At 33.9% G+C, this 15,095-nt stretch overlaps 1 long non-coding RNA gene across 5 annotated transcripts; it reads left to right on the top strand.

Moving 5' to 3' along the window:
• Positions 1 to 7,098: 7,098 nt before the first annotated feature.
• Positions 7,099 to 10,724, top strand: LOC113301129. 5 transcript variants are annotated; one of them, XR_003336032.1, is made up of 8 exons: positions 7,099 to 7,435; positions 7,652 to 7,877; positions 7,980 to 8,078; positions 8,476 to 8,550; positions 8,693 to 8,791; positions 8,928 to 9,115; positions 9,855 to 9,953; positions 10,053 to 10,724. It is a non-coding gene; the product is annotated as an uncharacterized LOC113301129 (long non-coding RNA). The 5 variants fall into 5 exon arrangements; XR_003336035.1 differs by lacking the exon at positions 8,476 to 8,550 and having other exon boundaries at positions 7,652 to 7,722; positions 7,814 to 7,877; XR_003336031.1 differs by lacking the exon at positions 8,476 to 8,550.
• The last annotated feature ends 4,371 nt before the right edge of the window (positions 10,725 to 15,095 follow it).

Consider the following 15,095-nt stretch of genomic DNA (forward strand, 5'->3'; position numbering starts at 1 on the left):
TAACTCGGGTAGAACTGTTCGCATACTGGTATGCCTACTTTTTTCCCAGAGTTTAACAGTTAATACAGGATCAATGTGTTCACTATTTCATAGAAATATATATGAACCAATTGAAACAAAATCGGATTGATTCATGAGAATCAATTCATGAACATTAAGCCATTGTATGCAAAGATTCCATTCCTTAATTTATAAATGTATTTGTTCATGAGTATGAAAAACATACTTAACATATTTTAGAACTTTAACTACTAAGTTTGCAAACGGGTACACAAACTATAATATCCGGATTTTGGTCTTGTCCAGCAGTTCGCATACCCGTATGCATATTTCCGTTACAGACCTTAACTCAGGTAGAACCCTTCGCATACTGGTATGCATAATTGGTTCCCGGACTTTAACAGTTAAAACCGTTCGCATACTAGGTATGCATAATTGGTTCCTTAGAAGACGACAATAGCTGTCTCACACAAACTATTAGCTTATAAGTAATTTTCAAGTGATCGAATGATCAATACGAAACATTCCGAGTCGACATCTAATGATTGTCTCACACGAATCATTTAAGATGTTTCATGGGTACGATGAACGTAGTCAAAGAAAAAATCTTCCAACACATATTTCGAGAAACAGATAAACGAGTTAAACTCAGCTCGAAATATCAAATGTGTATAATATAAATGTTTATATAGCTATATGACTTAGTCTGATCAGGAGATAGAATAGAAAAGACATCTGAGTGATAGATAAGTTTTAGTATCCACAAACCTTTTGTTGATGAAGTCATCCAAAGAGTAAGATTTCGCAAGATCTTCGTATCCAATACGAGACAGCTATAGTAGACTAGAAATCAAGACTTATAGTTTTGATCACCAAACTTGACAAACAAGCTTGAGATACCACGCTGCGAGTTCGACCGAGCAGTGCTCTAACAAAATATGGTGAAATTAGCACCCTAGAGGGAAATGGAATACTTGATTGTAAGGGGAAAATTGGTGATTTGAACCAAACATGAGAAATAAGAAGAAGACAGAGAGAAAAAAAAGACATACACAACCACAACACAAGATATACGTGGCTCACCTTTACAGGCTACATCGAAAACCAACACCGCCAGAAAAACTTCCAATAATCAAAGACTGTTGCAGTTATTTCAACCCAAGACATCATCGTAATTGTCAGTAACTTTCCACATAATATGGCAACTAAATTAAAATCTTGTTGTGGATTTATTTAACAATTAATTTGGTGGTAGCCAAATAATATGATTTCATAATTTCAATAGGTATAGACAATTAAGTTGAAGTTGATTGATAGTTATCGAATCGTTAAACAATTAAATTTACTAGTTGGCATATGGTTCCCAAATCATTCCGCAACTGTGATATTGTAATTATAATTCCGCAACTGTGATATTCATTCCGCAACTGTGATATTGTAATTATTTTGGGTGTATGCATGGATGATATTGTAATTAATATTGTAATTAATATCACAATTAATTATTATATTTATATGGTAATTAATATCTTCATTTATCTTGTAATTAATATCGTAATTAAACTCAAATAATTATCATAATTAATATGATAATGAAAATATCGTAATTAACCTCATAATTAGTTAATTACTATTTTTGATCATATCCTAATTAACAATTTTTTTGTATAATGTATGCATTGACAAAACAAATTAATAAAATATGCATTTCATTTCCAGAACCAAGAGTAAAAAGTCATAACACCTTGGATGCTCGTTATCATCCTCCCTACCCTAATATCCTAATACCTGAAAAAAAAACAAGAAAGAAAAAAAAACACAAAACAAAATAAAATAGAAATTCATGCATCACTCGCTGGCCCACTCCCAATTGGAATCCTCCACGTCAATCTTTCAAATAAAGAAAATAATTCATCATCCATGGCACCTTCCACATTTCGATCCTCCATATCAGGATAGTCACGGATGTAGTTTTCATCCTCTAGGTCATCATAGTCATCCTCATCATTTTGACCTTCCACATCAAGATCTCGCCCACTGACCTCTGCATCATCCTCCATTTCATCATCTGATACATCTGGTACAACCATGGAAGGATAATGTTTAGAAAAAAAACTATTAATTAGATCAGTAAGCCGACGTGTTTCTCTTCTCTGTAGCATGTTTTCTGTCTGTAGAGACTCAATTCTTCAATTCAACAATTGTATTTCTTTTTCCCTTAAATCAGCCAAACTCTTGTGAGTGTGAGAAGCTTTGCGACCACGTTTGTTAAGACTCCCACGTTGTTCATTATAGACAGTTTCATATATGTCAGATGGAGTTTTACTAGATTCTCCTCGCAGTGTTGCTTCTTTCATGTCCTCCATTGTTTTCTACATAAATTACAGATAGCTATACATGATCATATACTGTTGCAGAGATATATTTAGACACAAAATTCTAAGTATATTTGTAGTATGTCTTACTTCATCTCCTGACATTTCGGTGGCAATTTTTTAGAACCATGGGTTTCTGAAAACAAAATCACTGCATCACAAGGCTTGTTCTCCGCAATCTTTGAAGCAGCAAGCAGTTGCAAACAAACCAAGTAAGTTAACACTACACGGTATATAAAACACGGATTCGAACCAACATCAGTAGACAAAGAATGAGATACAATTAATGCATACCAAATCATATTCTACGCTGGCAAAACTTCTGTTGCCCGCACTATGATTAATTTCCTTTGCTTTAGCAGCCGCAGTCCCACATTTGTTTATTGTAAACAGATTCTCCTCGCAGTGTTGCTTCTTTCATGTCCTCATTGTTTTCTACATAAATTACAGATCAGTACTGTTGCACAGATCAATTAACACACATAAAATTCGAAGTGTAATTGTACAGTATGTCTTACTTTCATCACCTGACATTTGGGTGGTAGTTTTTTAGAACAATGGGTTTCCGGGAACAAAATCACCGCATCACAAGGCTTGTTCTCTGCAATCTTTGAAGCAGCAACAAGTCGCATACAAAAGAAGCTAGGTTAAAATTACACCATATATACAACAAGGATTCAAAATAACATCAGTAGAAAAAGAATGAGATACAATGTAATACCAAATCTTATTCTACGCTGGAAAAACTACTGTTGCCTGCACTATGAGAAATTTCCTTCACATTAGCTGTGACAATCCCTCGGTTTGATTTTTTTCTTTCATTTAAACTCCACCATCTGTTAGCTTAAGCAACTCTGCACATCAAGAATCAGTTCAGAAAAAAAACCAATCAGCAAACCAAATTGAAGAACAAACATGAATCTGTTCTGACTCGCTCGAGTCACAGAACATTTTGTGGTTTTCAGAAATAAATCATACTTCCTATGTGTATTAATTAAGCTTATTAGCAAAGGGTATTTGTTATAAGAAAAAAAAAAGAAATCATATGAATCGGTTCAGAAAATAAACCCTAACTCGGCTAAGAAAACAAAACCCTAATCAGGAAATCAGTGACGAATTATTGCAGAAATTAACGAATTCAAACACAACGAAAATGAAAATCTAATTATATACAGGAAATCAGGTATCAAACAAACAGAACATGAAAAAAAAATCTGTACATGTGAGATTTATACCAGAGTTTGATGTTGAGATGTAAATCGGCGTAGTTTAAGCTGAGATTTCTTGAGATGAAGTTGTGGTTTAAGGTGAAGTTAGGTTTGAGGTGATGTTGGGTTTGATGTTTATCAGATGACAGAGGGTTGCAGATAGAATTTTTAGAGAGATTTTTTGTAGATCAAGAGTTTTCTAATTTGACGGATACCATAAATTGGGGTTTGAGGTGAAAAGAGTTTTTATCTTTCTGAGTAATTGATTAACTCTTTTGATTTGATTTTTTTAGATGAGAAAGAGTTAGGGTTTACATAGAGTTTTTCTCTTTCTGAGATGAGAAAGTGTGTGAGTTGAATGGAGAAAGAACCGAGGGAGACCAAACATGTGGTGGTCCTCAATTCTGAAACATGTGTGAAGAGTACGTGTGGTGGTTTTCGATTTTTTTATTATCCGAAAAATGGAAGAGGTGACACGTAGCTGTTTCTAGAAGAATGAGGAAAATTTTGACGGGATGTTTGAGCGGTATTGTGGTGGAATTTCCTCAATCCGCATGATAATAATAAGAGCCGTTAGATTAGTTTTTGTACAATATGATTGGTTAAGATAATAGGTTACGGATTGAGGAATGTGTTTGTTTTTGTCATACCAAACAAGGAATTGTGACCGTTAGATAATTTTTGTTTTTTTTTGCTTAATTTTAGATCGTCGGATTAGAAATTATAACTAAAATACCATCAAAAATATGTTACCTTTTCATAAAATTCGATACTGCACCTCGTCATCATTGAACAACTATGAGTCGGAAACTTCGAGAAATGAACCTGGCTCCTAAACCTCAAAGAGACCCCTTTTCGTCAACTTCAAGGGATGAACCTGGCTCCGAGTTCGAAACCTGAACGTGAGTGAACTACTATAAGTAGGAAACTTCATAAAAACGATAAATTTCCAGCCTCCTGTCTTGCTCTCTCTTCCTCCATTAAAAACACGAGACTAGTAGACACGTTCAAAACATGGCACTTTTTATGTAAATGTATACATTTATCAAAAATAAGAAATATGTAAATGCATACGAACTTGGATGTTAAAATGAGCACAAACGATCATTTAAAAAAATGGTCCACGAAACTAATCATTTGGTAGCATATACTAGCGTGTAAAATGTATCCTTCAAAAAAAAATACATATAGTCCATTGGAATGTGACACGTTAAATCTAGTCGTTCTAAAATTGTCAATGATGCTTTGGTTATTACTCATTTCATAAAGCTTTAATAACGGCTTAACCAGCTTTTCTGTGATGCTTTCATCTTATTGATTTCCATTAATGGATGCAAACAAAATTTACACTTGTCAATTTAAAATAAAAATACGTATCTTTTAGAATTTGTGTGACTGTGAAATACGAATAGCAGAACCAGAAAACTTTTTCCTCCTCTCTCTTTTATCCATTCTAGACATCAACGATTTCCGTCGAGGGGAAAATATTTCCGGCGAGCTCTAAACTACTCAGATTTCCTGGAGAAAATCTGAGCAGTATAAGTATCTAGATTTTATTATTTATTGGTTTCTTTTGGATTGGAAGGTAGGGTTTAGATTTGTGAAGGTTTTTATTGTTTTCCGACGATATATTCTTCCAGTCATCTGTAGTTTGGTTGCATCTTTATGGCATTTCTATTTACACTTTTAAGTGTTTCTCCTCTAGCTTTATTAGTTATTGTACTTTAGTTACTAGAATTTTGAAGATCATTAATATGGAGCTCCAGTCGCCGGATTATGCCTTTTTTTGGTCAAAATTTGTGCAAACTACTCCATTGAAGATGGAGCATATCTTTCTCGAGAAGAAAATACATCAAATGGTAGGGTTTTGTCCTAATATCACCCGTCATCTGATTTAATCGGATCTTTTGTATTCATAATTAGTTAATTTTCAATATTCCTTTTCTCTCTAGTCGTAATATTTGCCCATGTACTCCTTACAATTTGTTCTTCTTGATACTCAATTCAAACTAAATTTTCATGTTATTCATCAATGTGTTTTATATCACCTGACCTCACGCAACTTTTTTCTAATTCCATGGGTTTATATGGGTATTTATCAATTCAAATCCAATTTTGATCAACTTCAATTAATTTCACTTGTCATCCATCATCTTATGATTAGATAACATCCATCCTTACTCTTTATCCCAGTTCTACTGGTTTCTTCAGTTATCAGAAATTTATCACCAAATGTTCATCAACCTTAGTTAATTTCGCGCGTTTAAATCAATCTTATCCAATACCGCTCAACTCACTAGATTTCCCATAGATTTCATAGGTTTATATGGTTACATATCAATTCAAACTAAATTTTCGGTCGACTTTACTCGATTTTGCTTGTTATCCGTCAATCTTATTCAATATCGGTAGATTTCTTCTCTCAGATTCTGTAGGTTTCTCCATTTATCCATGATTTTAATCGAATTTCCATCGACCTTACCCAATTTCATATGTTATATATCCTCAATCTTATCGAATATCGCTTGATTTTATTGGAATTAGCTTGGACTCCATGGGGTTTTACCCATTCAAACCAAAATTTCACCAGTCTTACCTATTGTCGGTCGACCTCACTCATTTTCTCACGGATTGCACTAATTTTCTCCAATTATATATTATTTTAACTTAGTGTTCGTTTGTAAAAACGTTTTACCGGTTAAAGAGTAAAATGGTGGAGTAAGCAGATGCCAGATTAAGCAAATTCTATTAACCTTTAAACAAATGTATTGCACGGGAGTATTTTGAGTTCGAGACGCCAATTTGTAAGACTTCGGCCTATACCAAGAAATAACCGCTCCAAATGCATGTGAACTAAAAATACAAATGATTGTCTTGGAATCAACTGCATTAGATTTTACACATTTGTCCACCAATTTTACTCGATTTTTAATTTGGTCATGTTTAGTTTACACAAATTCCAATACCAAACTCATAATGAGAATAATATATGAAATTTGAGATAGAACAATTTGAAGTTTGAGAGAATGAATCGACAGTGAATAAGATTCTGACATTAAAATCGAATATTTTTCTAAAAATATATTTTTAAATTATGAGGATTTTATCAGGTTAACCCTTTTTCCTCAAACTCAACTCGCTCCTCATTATCCACCCATTTCTTGTTATCTATTGATAGTCACTACAATTAAGATCCCAATATTTAGCAATGCAAATTTCGGGTTACACACAAGACACCACACCAATACACCATAACTAAATATACGCGATCCAGCCTGATATATATCCAACCAATAGAAAATTAGATTTTTTAATCCTACCGCTATCTACTAAAACACAAAAGGTATAAGGATTGCCATCTTATTCAACGGTGGAAAAAGAATTTCAACCATAATTTTTATGTGGCGGGAAAACATTTTGGGGAAAATGATTTGGCGGGAATGCTGGCGCCTTTTTTTGGGTGAAATCTAAAATTTCAATGAATTTTTCTAGAATTCTCGACTAGAAATTTTTTCACAGCTCCTATCTCACCCTTTCTCTTTCATTCTCAGTATCAATTATTCTAAAAAAACATTGATCTCTCCCCTATCTCTAAGAAACTAAAACAAAAAGCAAAACTTGTTTCCAGAATTGAAACTCAGATCCCCCACATCTCTAGCTCACAGTTTAAAAGAAACTCTCATCCTTCTTTTTTTCTCTCAGAAATTCCAAATTGACCTTTTCCGGCCAAACCAAATCCAAATCAGTTAACCAAACATTTTCACCAAGGGAAAATCAAGGCTAAAAATAAACTTTAAAACCACGAGTTTATGTGGTGCGAGAAAGGGAATGAAGTGGCTGTTAACGTTTGAGGTTTGTTGTGATTTCTCTCTGTATTCTTCGAGAAAGTTGCAGTCGATGCTATATGTTGTTCAGATCTTAATTTTTTTTTTAAATCTTTGAGTCAATTATCTTTCCCTGTCATTTCCAGGGTTTTGTAAGTGTGGGATTCGTTTGATTTTGGGGTTTCTTGACCGATTTCATTTCTTTTGGGGGGTTTAATCAATTTGTTATTTCGATTTTGTGCAGTTAGTGTTGACAATTGATTGATTGAAAAAAAAATTCAAGAAAAATTGTTAAGGAAGCAAGCTGAACTCATGGTGATTGAAAGTTGTTCTTGTCATAATCTTGCAACATTTTCTCCAACAGATCTTTTTCTGATTGGCATTAATGGGCTTGCTTCTGTTATAGAAGCGAGTTTTTGATTTGCAGTACTGTTGAGAAAGGTGGTGATAGAGGTTTCCCTTACTCAAAGGTAAAATTGAGTTGCATATTTGTTTTTCAAGTTTCTTATGATTCACATTAGTTTCTCAGAGTCTTTTGTTGATCTAAAGAAAAAATATTGATTTCTTAATAGGGTTTTCATTTTGTTGGAGTTGGGTATTGGTTTTGGTTTGTGTCGGGGATTTAGATGTTTGGGTATCATTTAGCACCTGAAATTAATCATCAGTTCGAGGTAATTTTCTTCTTGTCTTTCTTTTCCCCTTCATTTGAGTTAATCTTAGTCATCATTTTGATATGTATTACCTGTTTGAGATATTGTCTCACTTGCCAATGTTATGGATTGCATTCTCAACAGTAGTTATAGTGGTGAAGAAGAGGGTGCTCTGGTTTGAACTATGAAATCTCTGTAACTAGAAGATTTTTTTCTCCAAGCTAGTTCAAAAATGAGATAAGAGTCCAATATTAATTTGCCTTAGCTACGCTTCCTATTTCTTGGCTTTATCTCTTTTTACTCATTTATGAAAACCCTTTTTTGGAATGGTATTAGTTTTCCACAATTTTAATTTGTAGTGGGTTTATTATTTATGATTAAAGAGTGTGTTCATTGGGTGTTTTCTTGGGTGATTTAGGTTGGGTCGTATAGGCTTGATAATGATCTAATGCATCAGCAATTTGCTCTAGTTTACGTTTTGCCGACACGGATGGTAAAGACCATTTACTCTTGGCTTCTTAGGGTTATGTTAGTTTGGATTCGAGGCTTTTCTTTGTGAATTGGTGTGTGTTTTCTTGGTATTTTACCTTCAGCAGCACTAATTGCAAACCCTCTTGAATCTGCATCCCCTTCAGCAGCACCAATTGCAGACCCTCTCATGTCATCAACACTAGAACCAGCACCAATTACCTGGCTTTGGGAGAAATGGAATGAAGTGGCCGTTGCTTCATGAGGTTTATTATACCTGTTGATCTTTGTGTTTGCCTACAATAGGGTGTTTTCTGAAGTCTGTTCTGTGTTGAATTTTTTTCAATACATTTAGCTTGGACCCCAAAGGTAAAAACTGATTTCCACCACTTCATTTTGCAGGAGAAAAGAATTCAAGATGAAATTCAGGAGCTTAACCCGTTAATTGCAAATTCAGGAGGTTACAGTCATCCATAATACAATCGGCTTGGCGGAAGCATTCCAGGTTCATTTCAGAAGCTAATTTCCCAAACATATCGAGGAACGTCAGATAACAGATTTACTCCAAGAATTACTAACATCATCAATTGGTGAGACTTCACTCCAAGAATTACCAATTCATGAAAACATGTTAATAGGAAATTTACCTGTAAGTATGGGAGAGCTCACAAGTCTTGAACGTTTGCACTTAGAAAAAAACCGGGTAAAACTCCTTCAAAGTTTTGGAGATCTTATGAATCTTTTTGAAGCTGATCTCTCTAGAAACAGCTTGTCTGGTCCCAGTCCTGCTCAACTAGTTAAGTTAACCTCAATGTTAGTACACCTAAAATGTGGTCAGGAAATACACCAATATCTTGGTTATTAAAAATGAACCAATTTTTCACTTATGTTTAGCTGTAACAGGGTTAACAACTTAACAGTGGCTTTAAGTCAATATATCCGTTTCTGGCAGGGGTAGGGGCACAGAGTTTTGTTTCTTCTTTCTTCTGGCTTCTTTGTAATGAAGAATTAGTCTTCGAACCACCATGTAAGAAAAGTGGAAATGGAGTAGACTGTTGTATATTTGCTGTATATTGCTTCTGGATAATGCGTAAACTGTCCCAAGCATGTTCAATTTGTGAATTGTCACCTGAGATGAACTTTAGTTGTTCTGTTGCAGTGATTTCTGAATTGTCATTCTTATGGGGGTGAACTTTAGTTTCCACGAGAAATATGCTTGTTCTTCTGACTATTACTGTATCTATTTGGTGTACCTTTCTGTGGATACATTCTCATTCTACTCCATAACTCTTATTGTGTATTTCCTATTTTCTTGTTGGAAACAAATAGGAGCATATGCCTTGTGTACTTGGATCACGCAGTTACTCCTGGTTGCCAGCAAAGGATTGAGTGCTCATTGATATCCCCAAATTTTATTTACAAACCCTGGTAGGTAACTCCTTCCAATTACTTCAATTTAAGCTTTGGTAAACTTTCTTTTGTGTTCCTATGCACTTTTTCTCATTGCTTCTTCGGTTTACTTTTCAGGTACATTGCGGATGAGTGAACTTCCGTTCGTCCTTCTGCAGTTTCTTCAAGCAACTACTTGAAATGTTTTCTCTGCAGTTGGCTCACAAGTTTTAATTTCATGACTTGTGCTTTAGCTAGATTTTATCCAATCAATCATGGTTTTGGTTTAGTACAAGTGTCATCTGGTTGCTTCCGAAAGCAATTAAGCAGCCATATACTCCGTAGGATAATTATCATTGCATCCCCCTATCATGTTTAAAATATTTTGACTTTTTCTGCTAAAATTCATATATCTTATACATGTATAGGAACTCCTGAATACCATGATGCATTTACTAATTTCATAGATACAGTCAAATGGGAAACTTGGAAATCCTGAAATCATATTTAGTTGTCCTTGTGGTGATAGTAAGAATCTCGCTGTGCGAATTCATGGGGAGCCGGCTAGCTGCTAGCATTTCTAATTATGTTCACCAAGAGAGAGCAACACCCAGTGTATATCAGGTGGATCTTTCATGTTGCAGATGATGCTCTTATTGATCAGGTTCATGAAATTAGACACGCTCGATGGGGATTCGCAAAGCTGGTGGAAGATACTGACAGCACTAGTTGATCTTCTTATCTATTTGAGTTTAAGTATTGATTTTAACTGTACATTTGTGATAGCAATTTGCACTACTTCTTCCATAATTTACAAGTTAAGGTCAGTGAAAAAGTGATCTAATATTGTTAAAAAGACTGCACAAAGCTTACAAATCGGAACATTATTGAGGATGGTTGATGACTTAGACTTAAACCCGCAATGCTGGAGTTCAAGTCGCCACATAATCTACTTGGTTTTGTGTTTAGAAACTAATGGAAACAGTAGTTGTGATTAAACTGTTGCCGGAGTACTTAAGAACTAGCAGTTCTAGTAGTTGTGTCTGCTTTGTTTCAAAAGCATTAGGCTACAAGCGTATGTTTTGTAGTTGGCCTACATTAGTTGGCCTACATTTGTTAATTTTTTTGGAAACTAACGAAAACTGGAGTTGCGATCAACATGTTGCCGAAGTATATAGGAACTACAAGTTTCCTTTGCCTAGTTATGGAAGCATTAGGTTACTAGCGTATATCATGTTGTTGGCATATGTTTGTTGCTAAAGAGTTTAGAAACTAATAAAAACAATAGTTGCGATCAATTTATTGCCAAAGTATATAAGAACTACTAGTTGCAGTTGACTAGTTCCGAAAGGCTTTGGAAACTAATTTTTTTGTGCAGTTGCCAGATTTTAGTGGCCTTTTATCGTTCTTTTTGTGACGCCTTCTGTTGGTCGTACATTCACTGTTTTACTCATTTTTATCATTTTAATCAACTTTTGAGCAACATACATGTATTTTGAGATTATGATTAATATGAGAAGCTAAATCCCAACACTGGGACGATGGAGGAAGCCTTATTTCACACTTGGGTTATTATATTTAATTCTTTTCATGACTTTTGCATTAATTTTAATTGAAATTATGATTTAAATTAATTAGTTGTGATTTGATTTGATGGGTCATGCTTAGCTTAGATGATTTGATGTCCCGTGCTTAACATTTACACCTAATATTTTGAGAATCTATCTTGGCAATAAATTAGAGTCGATATATTTAATATATTTTTCGAGATATTATTGATAAAAGAATTATTATTTGAAACTTAAGAAATGAATTTGGCGGAATCCTAGTCCCAGTACCTCTCGCCCATTGTTAATATTTTTGTATATATATTTTTTTTTAAATCTATTCAAGTCCGAGCAACGAACTTTTACTACCACTTTCAAAACTATAACAATAGTTGTACGAATTAGTCTCATTAGAAGATAGAATAGGATAGATTTCTCAGTAGATCTTCATCTTCAATCGATGAACGTCGTGAAGTCTAAATGTCAACTACACATTCTATACTAATTCGAGACATAACTATAAGTAGACTAGAAATCAAGACTATAGTTTTGATCAACTAAACTTGACAAACAAGCTTGAGATAGGAATGATTGCGAGTTCGACCGAGCATTTCCCTAACAGGTACGATGTGTTGATCTTACGATGTTGATTATCAACTTCATTTTTTTCTCAGGTTCTCTACGTAATCGTTTATGCTGAAGTCAATAACTGAATTAGATGATCCATAATTCACTTTCTATCTCACATTTTAAGATATTCTTATCTTGTACCTTCATTTATCTTTTTTATTTTTTAATTTTAATATGGTGAAGGATTAATAAGCAAGCCAGTATGCAGTTGGCTGGTGAGTTTACTTCTTATGAGGAATATGGTGAATATGTTGGAGCTTGTGTAATAGGTGTAGTTTGGTCTACTGATTGCATTGGTGTATAAAAACCATCCAAAAAAATTAGGGTTGTATATGTTTAACACCTTAAGAATGTGGATACAACCTTCATATTGGAAACTTTTGCTTTTTGTTCTTTGCCACTCATTTTGAGTTCTTTATTATTGCAATTTGCATCATAATAAGTTAAGAAAACTCAAAATTTAAAATTTTCTTACCACATTAGATTCAGCTTCTCGCTCTTTTTGTATCGATGAGCTTGCATTTTTAGAACCAAGGCAGTAATCACCGATTTTCTGATTAATTATATCAAAACAACTCGATAACCTAGCATCCTGAAATAATTTGAGTGCCTAGCGCGTAATACTTTTGATTCTTAGATCAAACTTTGCTCTGCACTTTTTTATTTATGTAGATTTCCATCTAAAACGAAGAGGTGTTGGCCACTTTACCAGCGATGGAAGTAGGAATGAAGATTTAGGTGGGCTAAAACAATATATTGGGCTAAACATCAAATGTTAGGGGGGCCTATTTTTTTTCCCCACTAAAATTACCTCTGGAACTATAATTTTTGGGCTGGCTAGACCATCTCCAAACCACCCCTACTTCCGTCACTACAAGTCACATTTAAAAAGTTGTTTTAAATGACTTTATATTTTCTTAACAAAAATAAAAATAAAAATTCTAAAAATATATCTTAGTTACAAAAGATAAGGTCTTATGATAATAAAATAAAAATCAAATGCCATAACAATGAACCCAAGTTATTCAATATGAAAAAAATTATGCAAAATATCTCTTTCATGTGAAAATCTAATTTGCGACAACTTTGAATTTATCTCATCATAACATTGTGAGTATCCTTTGTATGTGAGTGTGTGAGCTATAGTGTGAATGAGAGAGTTGAAAGAGTCTTTACCATCGAGCATATATATTCATGGTTTCTGTAAGATCAAAAAAATCTTTTCTAATCAATATCAAACCCTTAACCAATGTAGACATCATAAATTTATCTTGGTATCAGACTCAGAAATTTCAATTTCTGAGGGTAATCGATCCTAACCTGTGATTTCTTCACCAACACCACCATTATTCCATCTTCACCAATCACCCCAACCACCATTATCATCGTTAATTCATCATCAATTTCTTCTGCTGTTATGATTCAGAGATTTAAAATGTTGATTCGGAAATGAAATCAACAAGGATTCATGTAAATTTGATCCGAATTTTACTCTTAAAAGACCAAATTCATAGATCTGAGTTTTCTGCTTCTTCAACAATGGAAATCATCATCATCATCTTCTTCCATTAATGGTGTTTTTAGGTAAGAATTAGGGTCTATGTTTCGAATCTGATACTTCTACAACAACATAATCAAGCCTTATTTTCAGATATGTATTTTAATTTGCCCATCGGAATGGCAAATTGAAACTTTGTTGGTAATCTCGATTTTTAAATTTTTGGATTACTTCATGTCTGATTTTCATGTGTTCAATTCAAAATCAATTCATCTTCAAAATAAATTTCATCTTCATCTTAGTTACTCATCATCAGTTAGTTATGTCGGTTCTGCCTAAGAGATTAGAGGAAGCATTCTATGTTTATTTTGAATAGAAGATCACTGCTGCTGAAAATTGGTTGATGCTACACTGTTCGTGTGTGTTTCTACTATCAAAGAGTTAGGGGAACATTCTTAAATAGATAAATTTCTGATGTCTACATTGGTTAAGGGTTTGATATTGATTAGAAAAGATTATTTTGATCTTACAGAGACCATGAGTATATATGCTCGATGGTAAAGACTCTTTCAACTCTCTCATTAACTCGTATATCTCACACACTCACATACAAAGGATACTCACACTATTACATCAAACCTAAAATTTGAATCAGGCAGTGCCATGCATGATACCAATTTTTTCTTTCTTTTTCTTTTTTTTTTTTTTTGTAAAGGAAAAATTCATAAAAGGGATTTAGGACATCAAAAAGTTGATTGAGAACCGAAAAATTGCATGTATACATGAATTACAATATCTCAATTACAGTTCAGAACTGACAAACTAAAACCCGAGAAAATATTGGAATCAATAGTCCAATTGAACAATAAAGACTTGACTTCCACAATGATCTGCTTCGTATTTGTAGACACATTTTTGTAAAACTTGTATTCATTTTTTTCCATGAATTTCATCATATGGCAAATGATAAATAACCCCAAAGATGCTTGAGTCTGATTTTACTTTTCCTGTCACTCCATTCCCATTAATCTCTTCTAACATCACTCAAAGGCACCTGCTTAATTCTAAAGCTGCTCAAAATAGTAAGACCAAACCTCAAAAGTTTCTCCCGCGACCAACATTGTAAGAGTAAAGGAAAGTTAGTCTCAGCTGAGGATGTTGTCCACAGGGATTAGCATCTTGAATAAGTGTGCCATGATCCTACGGATCTACTCACTTCTGCGGCTAAATCCAGAATTTGAAGATAATCCCACGTCACACATGATTTAATACGTTGGTTTTAAATTATTCAATACGGATATTGGATTCTCATGATGACATGAGCACTAATTTTATATTTCGTTATATTTCGTTAGTTAACTAAAGCGTATCGTTGAAATTTTGAAAATTAGATACATTCCTGGTGGACCAAATTCCCAAAAATGGGTACTATGTGTTCATATACATACCACTCGGTTTGCCTTAATGAGCATATTATAATTAGGGTTGGTACGTGGGTTATTCTTC

This window comes from Papaver somniferum, chromosome 8 (assembly GCF_003573695.1).
Source record: "Papaver somniferum cultivar HN1 chromosome 8, ASM357369v1, whole genome shotgun sequence".
NCBI lineage: Eukaryota > Viridiplantae > Streptophyta > Magnoliopsida > Ranunculales > Papaveraceae > Papaver > Papaver somniferum.